The 21,369-nt window shown below is 35.1% G+C and overlaps 1 protein-coding gene across 1 annotated transcript in view; it reads left to right on the top strand.

Moving 5' to 3' along the window:
* Positions 1-21,369, top strand: part of EHBP1 (EH domain binding protein 1) — a 412,321-nt gene that overhangs the window by 171,771 nt on the left and 219,181 nt on the right. The window lies entirely within an intron of this gene.

The following is a 21,369-nucleotide window of genomic DNA, read 5'->3' as shown; positions in this document are numbered from 1 at the left end:
ACTGTGTGACCCTTCCTAAATCTTCCTTCTCAACATTATTCAATTTACCTTTCTTAATTTCTGTTGCTCTAAAAAAGTCAATTGTACCTCTGCAGTTAAGTCAGAATTCCTGCCTTGAAGATAGGGATTTTAGATTGTAGATCAAGACTACCAGGTTATCATTGAAAAAAAAATTTTTTTTTGTTTTGGTTGTTACAAAAGCTGTTGATAGAAATACATTCTAGGATGTGAAATGCTTTGTCTTTTGAGGTAGCCTAACTATGAAGATCTGGCATCTTCTTTCTTAGTACATATAGTCAGTAGGACTTACTCTGAAAAGTAAACCTGGTTATTTTTATTTCCTAATTCAGTCTCTCTACTAGTTGAGGTTTTTTTTTCCTTTATAGAATATACAATACAATTTATTGATAACTTTTTTCTCTTTCTTTATCAAATAGTATTTATGAAAGATATTTTTCTCGGTATTATACTATTTTCTAATGAATTGATATAATTCCTGATTTTAAATGAAGAAATAAAATTATTATTTTCTATGTTTCCATGTCTTTAGGCTATCATTATATTATTAACATTTTAAACAAGAAAGAACTGATCAAACCTATTAAGAATATTAGGGTTTTGCTTTTGAACTGTCATGACCATAGAACATTTTCTTTCCCTACATTTCTATGTATAGGGAATTTTTCTCCTTTTAAAATAAGACAACTGAACTACTTCAAAAACAGCAAAATAAGAATTGTTTCAAGAAATTTTAAGCCTATACCTACTTTATGTCTCACAAATTTGAAGTTATTTTTAAAAATACAGAAGGCAGTAGGAGTCATGCAAATTAACATGAAATTTGAATTCTGACACTGAAGCTACTCATGCCATTATTATGAACTGAAAAGCTGTATCCAGTTCTAAGTGGAGAAGGTAAGGTTTGGGAAAACAGAAATATAAATAAATATATTATATTTCTGTTTCATTTTTTAAAAATGTGATGTCTTAGGTAACATCTTTTCAAAAAATTTTGCATAAACTTTATTTTTTTTCTTGCCATTATTTATTGGATTTTACTAAGTGTTTCATAGTAAAACAGGAAAGTAAATTCCTACTTTTTTCATTACTAGTTTTTAAAATTACTTTTTTATTTGAAAAGTAATAAATGACCAAAGGTTTTTTAAAAACTAGTATAAAAGAATAAAAAGTAATTCTGTCTTTATACTTTGTCCCTCTTTTCTTTCTCAGAGAACTTATTATTAGGTTTTATATGTATATCTCCAGAAATACACATGCTACTATTTAATACACAGTAAGAGCAGAATAATATTTTGTACCTTAATTTTTTCAATAGTTTTTTTAAGTATATAAGACCTACACTAAAATTTTTACTATGTCATTTCTTTTTCCTCACATAAAACTTATAATTTTCATTGTTTTTTTTTCTTTTTTTTTTTTTAAAGATTTTATTTATTTGACAGAGAGAGAAAGAGCATGAGCACAAGCAGGGGGCAGAGGGAGAGGGAGAAGCAGACTCCACACTGAGCAGGGAGCCCAGTGTGGGGCTCAGTCCCAGGACCCTGGGGTCACAACCTGAGCCGAAGGCAAACACTTAACTGACTGAGCCTCCGGCGCCCCATTAGGCTTTTTAAATGTAAAGTTTTAATCGCACGTGAATCATGGCTCATTCAAAGTTCCAGTGCAATTTAATATTTTGAATTCTATAGTATGTGCCATTTACAAAGCACTGTCACAAATTTCATGTTACTCGATCCTCTCAAAAAACCCTGTAAATAAAACCTAAGGATTGCGTGGTTTGTTATGGGTTTAGTGAAGTTCACATTTTTATCTTTCCTGAGCACTTTTTTCCTTGACTTCTGACTTTTTTCTAAATTTCTCAGAACAGGCAGAGGCAGGTCTTTTTCTTTGTCTTCTAAGTTCTCCCCCTTCCTTGGTTCCCCTCTCCGGAAACACACGCACACACTTTTTTTTAAACCTAATGAATAGAGGTGCACTGGTTTTATCTTCCCCAGCTCCTGTGAAACTTTTGAGTCCTGTGAAAGGATCTTATTCTCTTCTTAAAAAGAGACAAGCATTTAGGAAAAGCTAACTAATCATTCTTTTTCGGTCCTATGCAAGAACATATTCAGACTAGTAAAATATGAACACATAAACACCATATACAGCTCTCTTAGTTTTTAAAAGATGTGCTCAAATACTGCATATAGTTCTTCTGAGTCTTAGCTATGCATGGCTGTTGTGTCAGATCACTTTGCGTGCAGTAACCTGGTAGTAGTTGTTGTTGCTTGTATTATAATTGGAGCACCAATAGCATACTGGGTGCCACACCAGACACATCCCAGCCCGCCAGGCACAGTTTGATTGACAGAGCTATTCCCATAGAATGGTAATAATCACACAAAAGCCAAAGGAACTGAATTGAAATTTTCATCAGTAGGTAACCTGAAATAACCTTTTGCTGGATAATGTTCTCTAAGTAAAAGTCTATTTAAGACCTTAGTTTCCAAGGTACTACCTTTTAGGGTACTTACCTTTGCTAATATGTTAATGAATAAACAAAAATATGCCAGCCAAGTGTGTTCCTGTAAAATGCGAAGGCCAACCAAGATCATGTCACATAACCCCTTTTGCTTAACAGGCTTTTCTTTTGCCTTTTTAATAGTGGATGGAGGCTAGCTACCTAGACATGAATTTGTTTTGTCTTATATCTACCTCAAAAAACACCCCTAAAAACCTGTAATGAGAATAGTAGTAGAACTGATGATAGGATTTAAACTTATACTTATGTCTTGACAAACTTAAAGCAAGTCTAAATTTTCTAGGCCCAAGTTTCCTCTATATACAGTGGTAATAGCACCAGTCTTATCTATTTAGTAGGATGTCAGTGAAGATCAAGTAAATAATTACCTTGAAATAGGTCACTAACTAGATGATAAAAATGCTCACTAACTTTGTAAGTGCTGTTAGATCAAATGGTGTGAAAACAGATCATTTTTCTATAAAGGGTTTCTGGAGTATATGTGAAAAAGGAAAGAGATGTAAATGGAATTGAAAGGTAATTTTTGTTTCATAGAAATATAAGTAACTGGGGGCGTCTAGGTGGTTCAGTCGCTTAAACATCTGCCTTCGGCTCAGGTCATGATCTCAGGGTCCTGGGATTGAGTCCCACATCAGGCTCCCTGCTCAGTAGGGAGCCTGCTTCTCCCTCTCCCCCTCCCCCTGCTTGTGTTCCCTCTCTCGCTGTGTTTCTCACTGTCAAATAAATAAATAAAATCTTTAAAAAAAAAAAAAAAAGAAGAGGGGCGCCTGGGTGGCTCCGTCGTTAAGTGTCTGCCTTCAGCTCAGGTCATGATTCCAGGGTCCTGGGATCGAGTCCCACATTGGGCTCCCTGCTCAGCGGGAAGCCTGCTTCTCCCTCTCTCTCTCCCATTCCCCCTGCTTGTGTTCCCTCTCTCGCTGTGTCTCTGTTAAATAAATAAATAAAATCTTAAAAATAAATAAATAAATAAAAAGGAAGAAAAGAAAACTGAAAATCTCAACTCTTTCTCTGCAAGCTGTCAGGTACAGCCAGTAGTCTGCCTCTTCAGAGGTATTTTAGTAGAATGGTTGCAGGGGTTAAGAGTGTGGGCTTTCGACGTTCCTAGCTGTGGGGTTTTGGGAAAGTTGATGAACTTCTCTGTACCTCAGTTCACTTATCTGTAAAAGGAGAATAATATCATGCCTATATCATAGGAATATTGTGCATTAGCTGTGCTTAGAACAGTATTTGACGTGTGATAAGTTGTCACTATCATTTTGTTATCTGACGTAAGCAGCAGCCAGAATTCTAGAAATCTATGCTATAAGAAATGTTTAACCATTTCCACCACAGGAAAAGGTCCTGAGCCTATGTTTTCACGTGGTCTCTCTTCTTTCTTCCATATGTAAGAAATAGTCTTCAAGTTTTCGTATTAAATACTCTAAAGAACTCTTCTTATGATTAGGATTGGCAATGTTATATAATTCTTATAGAAAGCTGTGTAGTAGATACACCACACAAATCATGTGTTATCCATAATTGCTTACTGAAAAAGTTCCCTATAACCAGATAAATTATTTATTTGAATAATAGTAATTTGAGGTGTTGAATCTTGCATTTTAACAATATTTGCTGATTTTTACCTGATTGATCTTTATAAGTATCTCTTTTTTTAACACTGTATTTTAGAGAATTATATCTTAACTGTATGGGGATTGTTCAGTTTGAAATTTTAATGGTTAATTATGAGTTTTCAACATCAGAAAGTTTAAGATTTTTTTTTATCACCCTGGAGCTGAAAAAGTACTTTAAGGAATCACCTGCCTACTTTCCTGCTCTTAGGCAAGGCTGTACCTAAACATCACATAAAGCTATGGTAATTATCTGTATGACTTTTTTAATCTAAAGAAAAAAGATCCTATAACTTGCCCTAAAGCAAGCTCAACACTACAAAAATATTTATTTAAGTATTTAATTATACTGGAAGCTATGAAGTTGGGGCATCAGTATGAGGACCTGGATATCTCTTTACCCTTACTTGTCATATTCTTTTAGTTATCTGTAGGGGGGAAATAACTTAAAAAAACACTCAATCCACTTGGTTCAAAAGCAAATAAATGTTTGTTATAACTGTTCCATGGCACCATAATCTGGAAGTCCAAGAAAATAAATATATATTCTAACAGTGGTATTTTACCTCTACCCTTTAGGCAGGTTTGGAGTTGGCAACACAAGCCACTAAGTAACTACCTGAAGGGGGAGATGAAGCATTCTTTACGGGCCACCATGTCTCCTTTAGAAATCACCACATTCAAATTCATGCGTTGTATCCACCATATTAAAAATCCTCATGTGGTAGAATACAAAGGTGCTGGTTTATCACGTAAAGGTGAAAACATGCCATCTGTGACTTAGAAAAATTCTAATATTCAGTAGTTTTTATGCCAGTCACCTGTATCCCATAATTGGGTCTTTGATCTATGCTTTGCTTCTTTGCACAAACTGAATAAATGTCCCTTGAACTTCTTGTAGCAATGACAGGAATGATGCTTTAACCCTAGACTGTCCTCATGTATTCTGTTATCCCTGAAAAATCTCATGGTATAGTATGTCTCTGGTAGTAGATCATCCAACTTTCCTATCTCTTTTTGATGTTTTTTTTTTTTAAGGATTTTTAAATTTATTTATTTGACAGAGAGAGACACAGCGAGAGAGAGAACACAAGCAGGGGGAGTGGGAGAGGGAGAAGCAGGCTTCCCGCTGAGCAGGGAGCCCAATGCAAGGCTCGATCCCAGGACCCTGGGATCATGACCTGAGCCAAAGGCAGATGCTTAGTGACTGAGTCACCCAGGCGCCCCTCTTTTTAATGTTATTTGTAACACCAACTCTATAATAACCCTGGGACCATGACCTGAGCTGAAGGCAGATGCTTAACTGACTGAGCCACCCAGGTTGCCCCAAGCATACACATATTTTTAAGGTTAAGTTTCGGTTTTGTTCGAAATGGTATCATGCTTTACATAGTGTTTTGTGACTTGCTTTTTCACTTATGTGCAGTTGCTGCAAAGTTTTCCATAGTACAGATGGATCTACCATAATGATTTAACCATTCTTCTGCTGGTGGATGTTATGGTAATTTCCAGTTTACTTGTGGCGTTACAGATAGCACAGCATTGAGAATTTATGCACACATTCACAATAGATGCCCATATTCTGGGGTAGATTGCCAGAAATGGAATTGTTCAGTCAAAGGGGACATTTATTTTATTTTGATAGTTTCCGTGCTAAAAAGATAGCCTTGTAGTAGTCTGTATAACTGTTTATATTCCCATCAACAGTGATTGAAAGGCCTGTTTTCTTTCCATACCTTCAACAACACTGGATATTACTAGACTTTTTAATTTTTCTCATTCTGATGAGTGAAAATGCTTTCATTATCATTTTAATTTGCATTTCTCTGATAACTAGTGAAGTTGAGCATCTTGTTATATGTTTATTGGCCACTTAATATTTTTCTGTGAATTGCCCATGAATATCCACTGCCAATTTTTAATTGAAGTGATTGTATTTTTCTTATTTAATTTTAGACCTTTATGTATCCTATTCACTGTTCTTTATGTGTCTTGTGGATATTTTCTCCCTACCAGTCACTTTTCTTTTTAGTATTGCAAATGATGTCTTTTACTACATAGTAAGCTTTAGTATTTATATATTCAAATTTGTGTCTTTTCTTTTATGCAGTATAGGAGTTAAGTGTACATATTGCAGAACCACATTGCCTGTGTTCATATTTCATCTCTTTTACTTACTAGCTATGTAACCTTGGTAAGTTGCTTAATCCTTTTGTGCCTCAGTTTCCTATCTTTATTTATTTTTATTTTATTTTTTTTAGAGAGGAAGGCGGGGAGGGGCAGAGGGAAAGGAAGAGAATCTTAAGCAGGCTCCATGCCCAGCGCAGAGCCTGACACAGGGCTCAATCTCACAACCCTGAGATCATGACCTGAACTGAAATCAAGAGTCAGTGCTGGGGCGCCTGGGTGGCTCAGTCGTTAAGCGTCTGCCTTTGGCTCAGGTCATGATCCCAGGATCCTGGGATCGAGCCCCACATCGGGCTCCCTGCTCCGCGGGAAGCCTGCTTCTCCCTCTCCCACTCCCCCTGCTTGTGTTCCCTCTCTTGCTATCTCTTTCTGTCAAATAAATAAATAAAATCTTTAAAAAAAAAAAAAGAGTGCTTAACCTCAGTTTCCTATCTTTAAAATGAGGTAGTAATAGTATCTATCTCATAGGATTTTTGTGAGAAACAAATGAGAAATTGCTGTTAAGCACTTAGAGTAATGCCTGGCACAAAGTACTCTATAAAAAGTAACTTCTTTTTTTTTCCTTTTTTAAAAATTTTATTATGTTAATCACCATACATTACATCATTAGTTTTTGATGTAGTGTTCCATGATTCATTGTTTGCGTATAACACCCAGTGCTCCATTCAATACGTGCCCTCTTTAATACCCATCACCAGGCTAACCTATCTCCCCACCCCCTCCCCTCTAGAACCCTCAGTTTGTTTCTCAGAGTCCATAGTCTCTCATGGTTCATCTACTTCTATTGTTACTTCTTCTGGTTTTATGCCTTTTTGGGGAAGGTCTTCTGTGCCTCAAAATTATAAAGTTATGTCACCACAGAAAAATTGAATATCATATACAATTGGAGAATATTTTCAGAGCGTGGCATGCATTTGGGGGAAGGGGCAGTTTGTGTTTTCATATGGAATCAGCGACAGTATCCTAAATAACTCTGCTTTGTTAAAGAGTTTTAACTTTTATCCTGGAAGCAGAGAAAACTCCTTGACAAATATGAGCATGAAATAGTTGTATAAAGATTCCCATACTTATCAAATGATTGTGGAAAGAGAGATTATACAGTGCATAATAGTATTGGTACTATTGGGGAGGAGACAAAGAAGAGGAATTCCAAATGGATAAAAAAGTTAATTGAAGACAATAAAATAAAACTAAAAGAATAAAAGTGAATATTATTAAATCATTGGATGAAGAACTTTTTAAGCTTCTGAGCAGTGGGAAGAAATCACAGAAGAAAATATACATAGATTTGTCTTCATAAAAATCAAAACTAATATCTATTTTAATTTTTAAATTTTTATCTATTTATTTTTGAGAGAGAGAGAGCACAAGTAGGGGGAAGGGGAGAAGGAGAAACAGATTCCCTGCTGAGCAGGGAGCCCGATGTGAGACTCGATCCCAGGACCCTGGGATCGTGACCTAAGCCGAAGGCAGATGCTTAACTGACTGAGCCACCCAGGCACCCTAATATCTATTTTAAAAATCATGGTAAGACTCATTGTTGGGTAAGGTCCACCTGTTGATGAGACCTTATTTGGTGTAACTTCTAGAGGACAAATGGCAGTCATATAAAACACTTTTTAAAATGTGCATGTCTCAGTTATTCAACCAACAGAAATTTATCTTAGTGAAATATTTAAATATGAATATAAAGAATAAACAGAGGATTTTTATATGGTTATTGCTTATACTGTAATATGAAAAATTAGAACCTCAGTGCCCAAAAACATGGGATTAAATTGTTATGTCCATACAATGAAATATTTGTAGCCATTATAAATGACATCATGGTAAAATATTGGTAAAGAAGTATATTTGTCATATTTTAATGAAAAAAGTAGTTCACAAAAGAATATGCACAATATATGATTCAATTTTTCTTAAAAATGAATATAAATAAGCTAGAAAATCAATACAATATAAAAATGTTTCACTCTAAAGGTAGGATTATATGTAATTTTCATATTTTTTACTTCTCTGTATTTTGTAATTATTTTTTATAATGAATCCTGCATTATTTGTGTAATAAAGAAAATACAAGGTTTTTAAATCAAGAGATTAAACAACACAGCAAGAAAATATGTTTGCAACAAAAGTGGCAGACAAAAGGCTAATATTTTCAATATTTAAAAAGATCTAGAAATCTTTTTTTCTTTTAAGGAAGGGTCCTTAATAGATAAATGGATAAAGAGCATGACTAGTTTTACAAAAGAGAAAATATAGATGGATAATAAACACAGAAATATATTCAAGGTCATGAGTTATCAAAGAAATGCAAATTAAATGAGTGAAATACAAGTCTTCTCTTAACAGCTTAGGAAAAATTTAAAAATAATAGTGCTGCTATGAGTGTGATGAATGAGACTAGCACTGTTGTACACTGTAGGTTAGAAACTTTGGTATGATTTCTTTGGAAAGGATTCAAATACTTTACTCAAAAATTCTACTTCTAGGAATCTGTCCTGTGAAACTGTCAAAAGTGCCAAAAATACTTTGGGCATAAAAATGTTCACTGAAGCATCATTTCTAAGTGACAATGTGAAGTGACTTAAATTTAAGTTCATTAATAGGAGACAGTCATGTAAATTTGTGGTGTAACCATGATTCAGAATGATAAGCAACTTCTAAAATTTAGGTTTACAAACTATAATGTTAACTTTAAAAAGCGTAAGAATTTGCAAATAGTGTCATTGAGAAAATATGTCACATTATTAGCAGTGGTTTCAGCTACTTGGTAAAATTTTGAGTGATTCTTTTTTGTACTTTTTTATGTATTTATAATTTTCTATGGTGAATTTTCTCATATAATCAGGAAAAAAAGGTATAGCATTAAAACAAAGAGAGGATTACCCTCATAGAATTACAGAGTATGAAATCTAGATATGTATGAGACTGGAGAAAGGGCAACAAAACTGCAGAGGTTATAGCGGTGTCTGTTCACATGATTGAAGATGGAAAAAATGGGTCCAGATTCTGGAGAGATTTAGCAGTTAGAGCCAACTTAAGTTTGGTGAGTCCTGGGATTGAAAGGCTTGATTGATTGTAGTACAATTCACTGAAATGAGAACTTGGGAGAAACAGCTTAAGGGATGAAGATGATTCAGTTTGGTTGTTGAGTCTGTGATATGGATGAAAATAAACAACTAAGACTAGGTCTATCTAGTTATGAAGATTTGGGGGTCCTTATCAGCACACACATTCACATCCTGGCCATGAATGACATAATCCTTATGTACCAAGTGTTTAATCTAACAGATGAGTCTGTTTCCCTTCGAACACTTACTGGAAAACAAATTAAAAATCTAGTACTGAACTCTCTGACAACTAAATAAATAAAAATCTTAAAAAAAATAAAATGGAGGGGCCCCTGGGTGGCTCAGTTGTTAAGCGTCTGCCTTCGGCTCAGGTCATGATCCCAGGGTCCTGGGATCGAGCCCTGCACTGGGCTCCCTGCTCCGCAGGAAGCCTACTTCTCCCTCTCCCACTCCCCCTGCTTGTGTTCCCTCTCTCACTGTGTCTCTCTCTGTCAAATAAATAAAATCTTTAAAAAAAATGGAAAAAAGGGGGTGCCTGGGTGGCTCAGTCAGTTAAGTGTCTACCTTCAGCTCAGGTCGTGATCCCAGGGTCCTGGGATCAAGTCCCACATTGGGCTCTTTGCTCAGTAGGGAGCCTGTTTCTCCCTCTGAGTGCCACTCTCTCTCTCTCTTTCTCTTTCTGAGAAATAAATAAAAATATATTAAAAAATGAAATGAGGGGCGCCTGGGTGGCTCAGTCGTTAAGCGTCTGCCTTCGGCTCAGGTCATGATCCCAGGGTCCTGGGATCGAGCCCTACATTGGGCTCCCTGCTCTGCGGGAAGCCTGCTTCTCCTTTTCCCACCCCTCCACTTGTGTTCCCTCTCTTGCTGTCTTTCTCTCTCTCTGTCAAAATAAATAAATAAAATCTTAAAAAAAAAAATGAAATGAAAAATCTGGTACTGTAGTTCCTGCTTAAGGTAAAAAACTACATACAATAGTATCAATAAATTTTTAGTGGCTTTCTTTAGGAATACAGGGGAACTAAGCCTATTAGCAACTTTGTAGTCAACTTTGTGTATGTGTGTGTGTGTGTTTTAAATTTGGGCAACCTGCAACTCATTTAGACCTTTGACTTGAGTACTTTAACTTGTATTTTTATGTATATCTGGAGTTTCCGTCTGTTTGAGAGGTTGAGGTTTTTTTATTTGGATTTTTTTTAGAGGGAATTTAGATTTTATTCTAAAATTAATGTAATAATTTTTACAAATGTTTTTGAGTACATATCTAAACAGATTTTTAATGTTGATTCTTTCCATTTACATTTGTGCTACCAAACTCTCTTCCATCCAACCATCTAGGTTGGTTATTTTAGCTGATATGGTTTCTAATTAAGTCTTTGTGGTTGAGAGAGCTCCTTGTGGCATGTCTGCTTTAGCATTTAATTGCTCCATGGACTCCAAATTAAATTCTGTAGTATTCCATTTTGGTCTGCTGATGAAGCAAAGATCTTTTCAGCATGTCCTGAGAAATGTGGTGCTTGTGACAGCTCAAAGGACTAGCATCACAATTTTGAAAAAGTTAGGACTTTTTGATTTCTAACTTGACTCTTTATCACTTGAAAATAAAGTTTAGGGGCGCCTGGGTGGCTCAGTTGGTTAAGCGACTGCCTTCGGCTCAGGTCATGATCCTGGAGTCCCAGGATCGAGTCCCGCATCGGGCTCCCTGCTCGGCAGGGAGTCTGCTTCTCCCTCTGACCCTCCTCCCTCTCATGCTCTCTGTCTCTCATTCTCTCTCTCTCAAATAAATAAATAAAATCTCTAAAAAAAAAAAAAGAAATAAAAAAAAAAAGAAAAGAAAGTTTAAAGTGTAATCGCAAAGTTCAATGAGAGAATGTCAGCCACATAATAGTCTCTCGATAGGTGTTTGAAGAATAAATTAAAAGCAAAATTTTTGGCCTATAGTGCACCAAATTATTTTGTTTTAGAAAGAACAAAGTCTTGGGTGTTTTTTGGTTGAATACAAATGAAAAGTACCGGGAAGCAATTGTGATAATTCTCTGTTAGGGGTGGTATAAGGCGTTTTTGCATTGGGGGTGAGAGGATAGATTAAGAAATTTATAAGGTCCCTTCCAATTCCACATTATCTTATTTGACAGTTTTGGTTCTTAAGTCAGTAGAGAAGATGGTAATTTACACAAATACTTGAATGTGTTAGTTCTTTACTGCAAATAATTCATATAATCATAAGGCAGAGAGTAAGATCTAATAACTGAGACTTTTAAGTGTTAGTCTCATCACATATCTTTAGAATGCTGTCCAGAGTTCTATCTGCCTGTCACTTGATTTCTTGGTGCCCTGATTCAATTGTATAGAATCAGAAGAGAATTTAGAGTTCTGATGGTTAAGAATGAACAGAATCAGGCATTAGATTGTCTGCCTCTGAAAGGGTATATGCTGCTAGCATTAATTTATCATCAGGTACTTATTACCTGCGTAAGGTGATGTTGAAACATAGAGTCTGAACAGACAACATGAGAGTCATGGTTGCAAAGATAATCACAGGTTTACATCTAGGGAGTTCCAGTAAAACAAATTCTTAAACAGTCCTAATAAGTCATTAAGAGTTTCTAAATTAGGAACTTAGGTCAATGGGAGAGAAATGAACTTCGTTGTGATGGCTCTTTCTTTATTAAAATGTTTGATTCTGGGGCCTGGGTGGCTCAGTTGGTTAATTTGTGTAATGTGCATATTGAGTATAATATGCTTTATTTCATTCAGCTTGTATATCCTCAAAAAGAAGGTTCACTGATGAAAAATGTAAAAATAAAAAAATTACAGGGGCGCGTGGGTGGCTCAGTCATTTAAGCGTCTGCCTTCGGCTCAGGTCATGATCCCAGGGTTCTGTGATTGAGCCCCATGTGTACTACTCCCTGCTCAGCAGGAGTCTGCTTCTCCCTCTCCCTCTGCTCCTCCCCCTGCTTGTGCTCTCTCTCTCTCTCAAATAAATAAAACCTTAAAAAAAGAAATGTTGAGTTCTGTTCTTGTAAAATTCAAATGAAGAATTTGCTTCTGGCAGTGTGACAAATTAGCTAGCATGAGTAACTCCCCTATTGGAAAACAGTTAAAAACTTGGATAAAATATGACCAAATGAGCTTTATAAATGCATTCCTAAAATAACACAAAAAGAACCCAAAGAAGTTAAAAAAAAAAAAAGTTGAAGGCAGGAAGTCTAGAATCATTCATCATAGCTTTCCCACTGAAAGTTTCTACTGAAGCCATGATTTACTGCTTTAACCACTGCGTGGAGATGCAGGAAAAGTCTAGCACCTCCCATGCATCCATACTCCCATGCACAAAGCTGACATCCCAGAGCTATACCATCAGTGTAATGAATTTACTGCACAGAAGAAAACAATGAGGAAGATTACCTCCTCTATTCTTAGTATTAATAGGTAGAAGTGATACCAACCTTGAAAATTTATAACTAGGAACTAGTCTTTATTGGGTTTCATTTATGTATGTTCTTGATGCTGTGATAAAATTACTCATTTCATTAAATTTTGACCCTTGAGTATTGAGTCTTTTTAATGTTCTGTCTGACAAAATGGAAAGTATACAGGAAGCACTCAGACTGCATTGCAAAGGGAAAGCTTATTTAAGAAAAAGCACTTGTGTGATTATTTGAGTTGTAAACCAATCACCCTTTTACCCTGGAACACTTTTTTCTTGAAAAAATGACTAGCTGGTTATGCACACTTGGGTATTAATTTGACAAACAGTTTCTTGAAACTAAAAAAGTGAGCCTGCTAATTAAAGGTAGGTGACTAAACTTATGTGTTCCCAATGATAAAATCCAGGCTTTCAAGTGAAAATTAGAATTTTGAAGCTTGTTTTCTCCATGTTAAGCTTATAGTTTCCCAATGTCTAAAGATTTTTCTGACGGAATAGGTAGTGATATAAGTGATATAAGTGATATAAGTGATATAAGCAAAGTGATATAAGTTACTTTGGTATTATATAATGGGCTGTATCAACATTTAAAATACCTGCATAATTCAGAGAAACAGTATTTTCCAAAGTATGAGGTTACAAAATCATGCATGAGTAAAAACCCCATTCAACATACATGATAGAGGATTGGATCTTAATTTAACAGAGTTTGAAAAGTTTATTGATATGATTTCAAATTCTGCATTACTTTTAACCTTTAAGAAAGTACCACTTGTGGAGTTTTGATATAATATCAAAGGAGACCCCAAATTATCTGAAAACATCATTAAAATACTCCTGTCTTTTCCAACTGTATATCTGTATGAGGCTGGATTTTCTTCATAAACTTCAACTAAAATAACATATCACACAGATTGAAAAAGAAAGTAGATATGAGAATCTAGCTATCAAATTGGACATTAGTGATATTTTAGAGAGATATAAACACATTAAAGAGATTTGTAAGAATATAAACAGTGACAGTCTTATTAAATTGTTTTGGGGGCCCGGGTGGCTCAGTTGGTTAAGCCTCCGACTCTTGATTTTGGCTCAGGTCATGATCTTGGGGTTGGGCTCTGTGCTCAGCAGGGAGTCTGCTTGAGATTCCCTCTCTCCATCTCCCTCTGCCCCTCCCCCCACTCTTGTGTGTGTGTATGCTTTCTCTCTCTAATAAATAAATAAATCTTTAAAAAATTGTTTTGCATAGAGAGTATACAGAAAGCAACAGGTTTGGATGGGTTCACTGATGAATTCTACCAAACATTTAAGGAAGTATATCAATTCTCTACAATCTCGTTTGGAGGTTAGAAGCAGAGGAAATACTTCTCAACTCATTCTGTGAGGCCAACATCACTCTATACCAAAACCAAACAAAGACATTATATGAAAAGAAAACTATGGACCAATACCTCTTAATGACATAGATGTAAAAATTCTCGACAGATTATTAGCAAATTGAATCCAAAAAAATATAAAAAGAATTATATACCACAACTAAATGGATTTATCTCAGACTTGCAAGTCTGGTTCAGTATTTGAAAATTAATTAATCCACCACTAAAACAGAAAAATCACCTGACTATATCAATAGATGAAGAAAAAGCATTTGACAAAATCCAACATCCATTAAGGATAAAAAATCTCAGACAACTGGGAATAGTGGAGAACTTCTTCAAATTAATAAAGAACATCTACAAAATCCCAACAGCTAACATCATACTTTATGGTGAGAAACTCAAAGCTTTCCCACTAAAGCTTTCCCACTACAAGGCAAGGATGCCTCTTTCACTACTTCTCTATAGTGTACTGGAAATCCTTGCTGATGAAATAAGACAAGAAAAGGAAATAAAAAGTATACAGATTGGAAAGTAAGATATGAAACTGTTTTTGTTCACAGAATACATGATCATCTGTGTAGAAAGCAAAAGAATTAACAAAAATCCTCCTGGAACTAATAAGTGATTATAGCAAGGCTATAGGATACAAGGTTTATATATAAAAGTCAGTTGCTTTCCTATATATATATCAACAATGAACAAGTGGTATTTGAAATTAAAAACACAATTTCATTTACATTAGCACCCCCAAAAAACAAATACTTAGGTATAGATCTAACAAAATATGTAGAAGATGTATATGAAGAATACTACAGAATTCTGATGAGCAAAATTAAAGAACTAAGTAAATGGAGAGAGTTTCCATGTTCATGGATAGGAAGACTAAATATTGTCAAGATGTCCATTCTTTCCAACTTGATCTGTGGATTAAATGTAGTCCCAGTGAAAGTCCCAACAAGGTATTATGTGGATATCAACAACCTGATTCTAAAGTTTATATGGAAACGCAAAACTCAGAATAGCCAACACAATATTGAAGGAGAAGAACAGAGTTGGAGGACTGACACTACCTGAATTCAAGACTTACTATAAAGCTACAGTAATCAATACTGTGTAATATTGGTGAAAGAAGAGACATCACTGAAACAGAATAGAGAGCCTAGATATAGACTCCCATAAACTGATCTTTGACAAAGGAGCAAAGACAATACAATGAAGCAAAGATAGTCTTTTCAACATATGTTGCTGGAACAACTGGACAACCATATGCAAAAAAACAAAACAAAACCCAAAAATGCATGTAGACTGACACTTTATACTCTTCACAAAAATTAACTCAAAATGGGTCAGTGACCTAAATGTAAAATGCAAAACTATAAAACTACTGGAAGATAACACAGGAGAAAACCTCGATGACATTGGGTATGGTGTTTTATTTTTATTTTATTTTTTAAGATTTTATTAATTTATTTGACAGAGAGAATGACAGTGAGAAAGGGAACACAAGCAGGGGGAGTGGGAGAGGAAGAAGCAGGCTTCCTGCAGAGCAGGGAGCCCAATGTGGGGCTTGATCCCAGGACCCTGGGATCACGACCTGAGCCAAAGGCAGACGCTTAACAACTGAGCCACCCAGGCGCCCCTGGGTCTGGTGTTTTAGATACAAAATGAAACATATGATCCATGAAAGAAATAATGGATGATTTCATTAAAATTAAAAACTTGCTTTGTGAAAGACAATGTCAAGAGAAGAAGAGAAGCAACAGACAAGGAGAAAATACTTACAAAAGACATATCTAGTAAAGGAATGTTATCTGCAGTATATGAAGAACAATACAAGAGCAAACAACCCAATTAAAAAAATGGGGCAATTGGGCGCCTGGGTCGCTCAGTTGGTTAAGCAACTGCCTTCGGCTCAGGTCATGATCCTGGAGTCCCGGGATCCAGTCCCGCATCGGGCTCTCTGCTCGGCAGGGAGTCTGCTTCTCCCTCTGACCCTCCCCCTCTCATGCTCTCTCTCTCTCTCAAATAAATAAATAAAATCTTAAAAAAAAAAAAATTGGGACAAAATCTTTAAGAAACACATTACCAAAGAAGATGTACAGCTGGCAAATAGACATATGAAAAGATGCTCCACATCATGTCATCAGGGAAGCACAAATTAAAACAACAATGAGATACTGCTACACACCTCTTGAATGGTGAAAATCTGGAACATTGTCAACATCCAATGCTGGTGTGGATGTGGAGCAACAGGAACTTTCATATGCTGCGGTGGGAACACAAAATGGTACAGTTACTCTGGAAGACAGTTTGGTGGTTTCTTACAAAACTAAACATACTGTTTTAATACAATCCAGCAGTCATACTACTTGGTATTTACTCAAACAAAATGTGTACCTTTGTCCACACAAAAACCTCATGGATGTTTTATAGCAGCTTTATTCATAATTGCCAAAACTTGGAAGCAACCAAGGTGTCCTTCAGGAGATGAATGGATAAACTGTGGTACATTCAGACAATGGAATATTAATCAGTATAAAGAAGTGACCTATCAAAGCATGAAACGACATGGGGAAACCTTAATGCTTATTACTAAATGAAAGAGGCCAACCTGAAAAGTTTACATAATTATATGATTCTAACTATATGATGTTCTGGAAAATGCAAAATTATGGAGATAATCACATTTTTGTTGTTGCCAGGGTGGGGAGTAGGGAAGATGACTAGGTGGAGCATAGGGGATGTTTAGGGCGAAATATTCTGTTTGGTATTATAATGATGGATATATGTATTATACATTTGTTCAAACACATAGAATATACACCACCACAAGTGAACCCTAAGGTAAACTATGGATTTTGGGTGATTATGATATGTCACTGTAGGTTCATCCTTGGTAAACCGTGTTACCATACTGGTGAATCATGTTAAAGAATGGGATAGGCTCTTTATGTGTGGGTGCTTGGTTTATATGGGAAATCTCTGTACCTCTCTTGATTTTGTTGTATACCTAAAACTGCTCTAAATAATAAAGTCTTTAAAAACGTATATTTATTCTTTGTAGAAATATGTTTAACATATGAATTTTATGTTTGAATAAAATATTTTCTAAATTTCTTATAATTTTTAATAAAGCAAATATTGATATATATAACCCACATAAACAAAGGCTCTTTGTAGTTCTCAAAGCATTTAAAAGGGCCTTGAGGTAAAAACATTTGGGAACTGTTGACCTAAACTCTCCAGTGAAGGACAGAGATCAGCAGACTGGATTAAAAAATTTTCTGGCTATATGCTATTTACAAGAGACAGTCCTAAAATAAAAGATTATGTCAAAAGGAGGAAAAAGAAGCCTGTGCAGAAATCTGTGAGCAGCTTCTCAATTCTTTCACTTATTCTTTGATTTGTGTCCTTTAGAAAATGTTCCATGACCTCACATTTGAAATTTCTACTGTTCTGCTTGTCCTTATCACATAATAAATTTAATGATTTGGTGCTATAGGTGATTTTGCAGAAAAATCTGTCATAAAAGTGGACAGCAGTGTATGCATACCAACTAAATACTTCTTAAGAACCTATGGAACATGTATGAAAATTGATCATGAATTAAGCCATAAAGCTTTCCTCAGTACATTCTGAAGGATTGACATTAAATGGGTCATATTCTGTGACCCCAAATCAATTAAATAGTAATCAGTTACAAAAGATAAGTAGAAAAACCCCTTGAGAAAAGTTTATAAACATGAGTCAAAGACCTTGTAATGAAAAATTAGAAAATATTTAACTATAGAATAACAAAATAATTCATAATAAAATGTAAGATATAGTTAAAGTACTACTTAGAGAAATATACAATCTTAAGTGCTTAGATCAGAAAAAAAGAAATGCTCAGAATTCAGGAGTTAAAATATACCTGAGGAAAGTAGGAGGAAGGAAATAGTAAAGATGAGCAGAAACTATTGAAATAGAAAACATCCATTCACTAGAAAGGACTAGCAAAGCCAAAAGTTGTTGATTTGGAAAGCCCAAGGAAATAGACAGTTTATAGCAGGAATTATCTAGAAACGAAAGAGAGAAGACACAAATTGTACTGGGAGTGAAGAAATAATAGAAAACTATAGATTTTGCAGCGATTAAGATAATAAAAAGATATCTTTAGAAGTTTTATGTCATTAAATTTGAAATCTTGGATGAAATGTATAAATTCCAAGGGGGAAAATATTTATCTAAACTGACTTTGGGAGACACTAAACACCTGAATACTTCTGTAATCATTAAAGAAATTATATCTGTAATTAGAAACCTTTCCCAAAAGAAAATAGGCTCAGATTACTTTGGGTTTTTTCCAGGAATGTAGAGTTGCTTTAACTTTTAAATTGCCACTTTAATAGAGTAAGGGTTTTAAAAAAATCTTAAATTATCCCAAAATATTTTTTTTAATGATAAAATTTAACATCTATTTGTAGAAATAAAATTAGAAATAAAATTAGAACTCCAAAGTAATAAGAGAAAGGAACTTCCTTAATTTTATAAAGAGTAATATTTTTAAAAGAAGGAAAAAAATACCCTACAGTAAACATACTTCAGGATGAAAAATCAGAAGCATTCCCTTTCAAGGTCAAGAATAGTACAGGAATGGTCCTCTTTACAATACCAAGTGAGAATCATCCTGAAGGTTCAGAAAGAGGAAGGAAAAGTTAAAAATTGGAAAAATGAAATGAATAGCTAGTTTTGTAGATGACATGATTATACAGAACCCCCAGAATAAATATATATTATTAAAATTAATACAAGGGTATTAGGTTTTTTGTATTAAAAAAAAATGTGTTTACAGGGGCACCTGGGTGGCTCAGTCAGTTAAGCATCTGCCTTCGGTTCAGGTCATGATCCCAGGGTCTTGGGATTGAGTCCTGCCTTGGGCTCCTTGTTCAGCAGCGAGCCTGCTTCTCCCTCTGCCTGCCGCTCCCCCTGCTTGTATGTGTGCACATTATCTCTCTCTCTCTCTCTCTGGCAAATAAATAAAATCTTTAAAAAAAAATTTTAAAAATCTGTTTACAAATTCAGTTGCTAGAAACTGTTAATTCAAAAATATAATTTTAAAAAACAATTTAGATTAAGAGAAACACTGAAATACCTAGGAATAAATCTAGGTATATATATATATATATATATGACTTATGTGAAGAAAATGATAAAATGTTGAGAGACATTAAAGATTTAAGTAGGTATATAGAGGAAATGTCCTGTTTTAGAGTATGGAATCTAATATTGTAAAGATGTCAATACAACCAAATTGATCTGTAGATTTAATGCGATTCCAATTAAAATCTCAACTGGATATTTCACAGAACTTTGAAACTATTTGGAAAAGCAAAAGGTCACAAATAACCAAAGATACTCCTGAATAAGAAAATAAAGAGAAGAATTAAATCTAAGATAAAACATGATAGTTGAGGCAATATTGCCTTGTTGTGAGGTTGGAACAATTGGCTAGTCGTACAGAATTAGAGAGCACAGAAACAGACCTGTATATGCAGATTTTTGGTAGAGTGGGCATTGCAGATAGAGGAGAGGAGGGATATATGTGGAGTATTTAATAAATAGTGCTATGACAGTTAATTACCCATAATTTTTTTAAAGAATGAAATTGGATCCCTATCTCAAAAATTACACAAAAATTCACTATAGGTAGCAATGACTCTTAAATATGTAAAGCAGAGGTTTGAAAGTTTTTAGTTTAAAAGCAAGGCGGGAGAGTAGTCTTATGACCTCAAGGTTAGGAAGATTTTCTGAAACAAAATGTAAAAGCACAAACCATAAAGGAAAAGGTTGACTTCACATTAAAATTAAGAAATTGGGCTCATTCAAAAGATTTCATAGAAAATACAAGCCAAAAATTGGAAGATGTTTGTAACACATATAAATAACAATGGATTTAGTACCAGAATGCATATAATTAGTCAGTAATGAAAAGATAACCATCATAAACTCAAAATGGATTAAGGACCTAAGTGTGAGACCTGAAACCATAAAAATTCTAGAGGAGAGCACAGGCAGTAATTTCTCTGACACTGGTCGTAGCAGCATCTTTCTAGATATGTTTCCTGAGGCAAGTGAAACAAAAGCAAAAACAAACTATTAGGACTACATAAAAATAAAAAGCTTTGCATAGCAAAGGAAACAACCAACAAAACTGAAAGACAGCCTACTGACTGGGAGAAGATATTTATTTGCAAATGATATATCTGATAAAGGGTTAATATCCAAAGTTTATAAGGAACTTATAACAACTCAATACAAATACACAAAAATAATCCAGTTAAAAATGGGCAGAAGAGGGGGGTGGGAGGGATGGGGTGGCTCCGTGATAGATGTTGGGGACGGTCTGTGCTATGGTGAGCGCTGTGAATTGTGCAAGACTGTTGAATCACAGACCTGTACCTCTGAAACAAATAATACATTGTATGTTAAAAAAAAAAAAAAAGATAGTAGGAAGGGTAAAATGAAGGGGGGGAATCAGAGGGGGAGATGAACCATGAGAGACTATGGACTCTGAGAAACAAACTGAGGGTTCTAGAGGGGAGAGGGTGGGGGGATGGGTTAGCTTGGGGATGGGTATTAAAGAGGGCACGTATTGAATGGAGTACTGGGTGTTATATGCAAACAATGAATCATGGAACACTGCATCAAAAACTAATGATGTAATGTATGGTGATTAACATAACATAATAAAATTAAAAAAATAGGCAGAAGAAAAAAATCTTTTTAAATGGGCAGAGGACATGAACAGACATTTCTTCAAAGAAGACATCCAGATGGCCAACAGACTCATAAAAAGGCTCTCAATATCATTCATCATCAGGGAAATGCAAATCAAAACCCCAGTGAGATTATACCCTCACACTGTCAGAATGGCTAAAATCAAAAACACAAGACACAAGTGTTGGTGTGGATGTATAGAATGGGGAACACTCTTGCACAGTTGGTAGGAATGCAAACTAGTGCAGCCACTGTGGAAGACTCTGTGGAGGTTCCTCAAAAAATAAAAAATAGAACCACCCTATGATCTAGTAATTTGCACTACTGATATTTACCCAAAGAATACAAAAACACTAATTCAAAGGGATATATGCACCCCTATGTTTATTGC

This window comes from Neomonachus schauinslandi, chromosome 10, assembly GCF_002201575.2.
Source record: "Neomonachus schauinslandi chromosome 10, ASM220157v2, whole genome shotgun sequence".
In the NCBI taxonomy this organism is placed as follows: Eukaryota; Metazoa; Chordata; class Mammalia; order Carnivora; family Phocidae; genus Neomonachus; species Neomonachus schauinslandi.
Note: the sequence above shows the minus strand (reverse complement) of the source record. Positions and strands in the feature narration are given on the sequence as shown.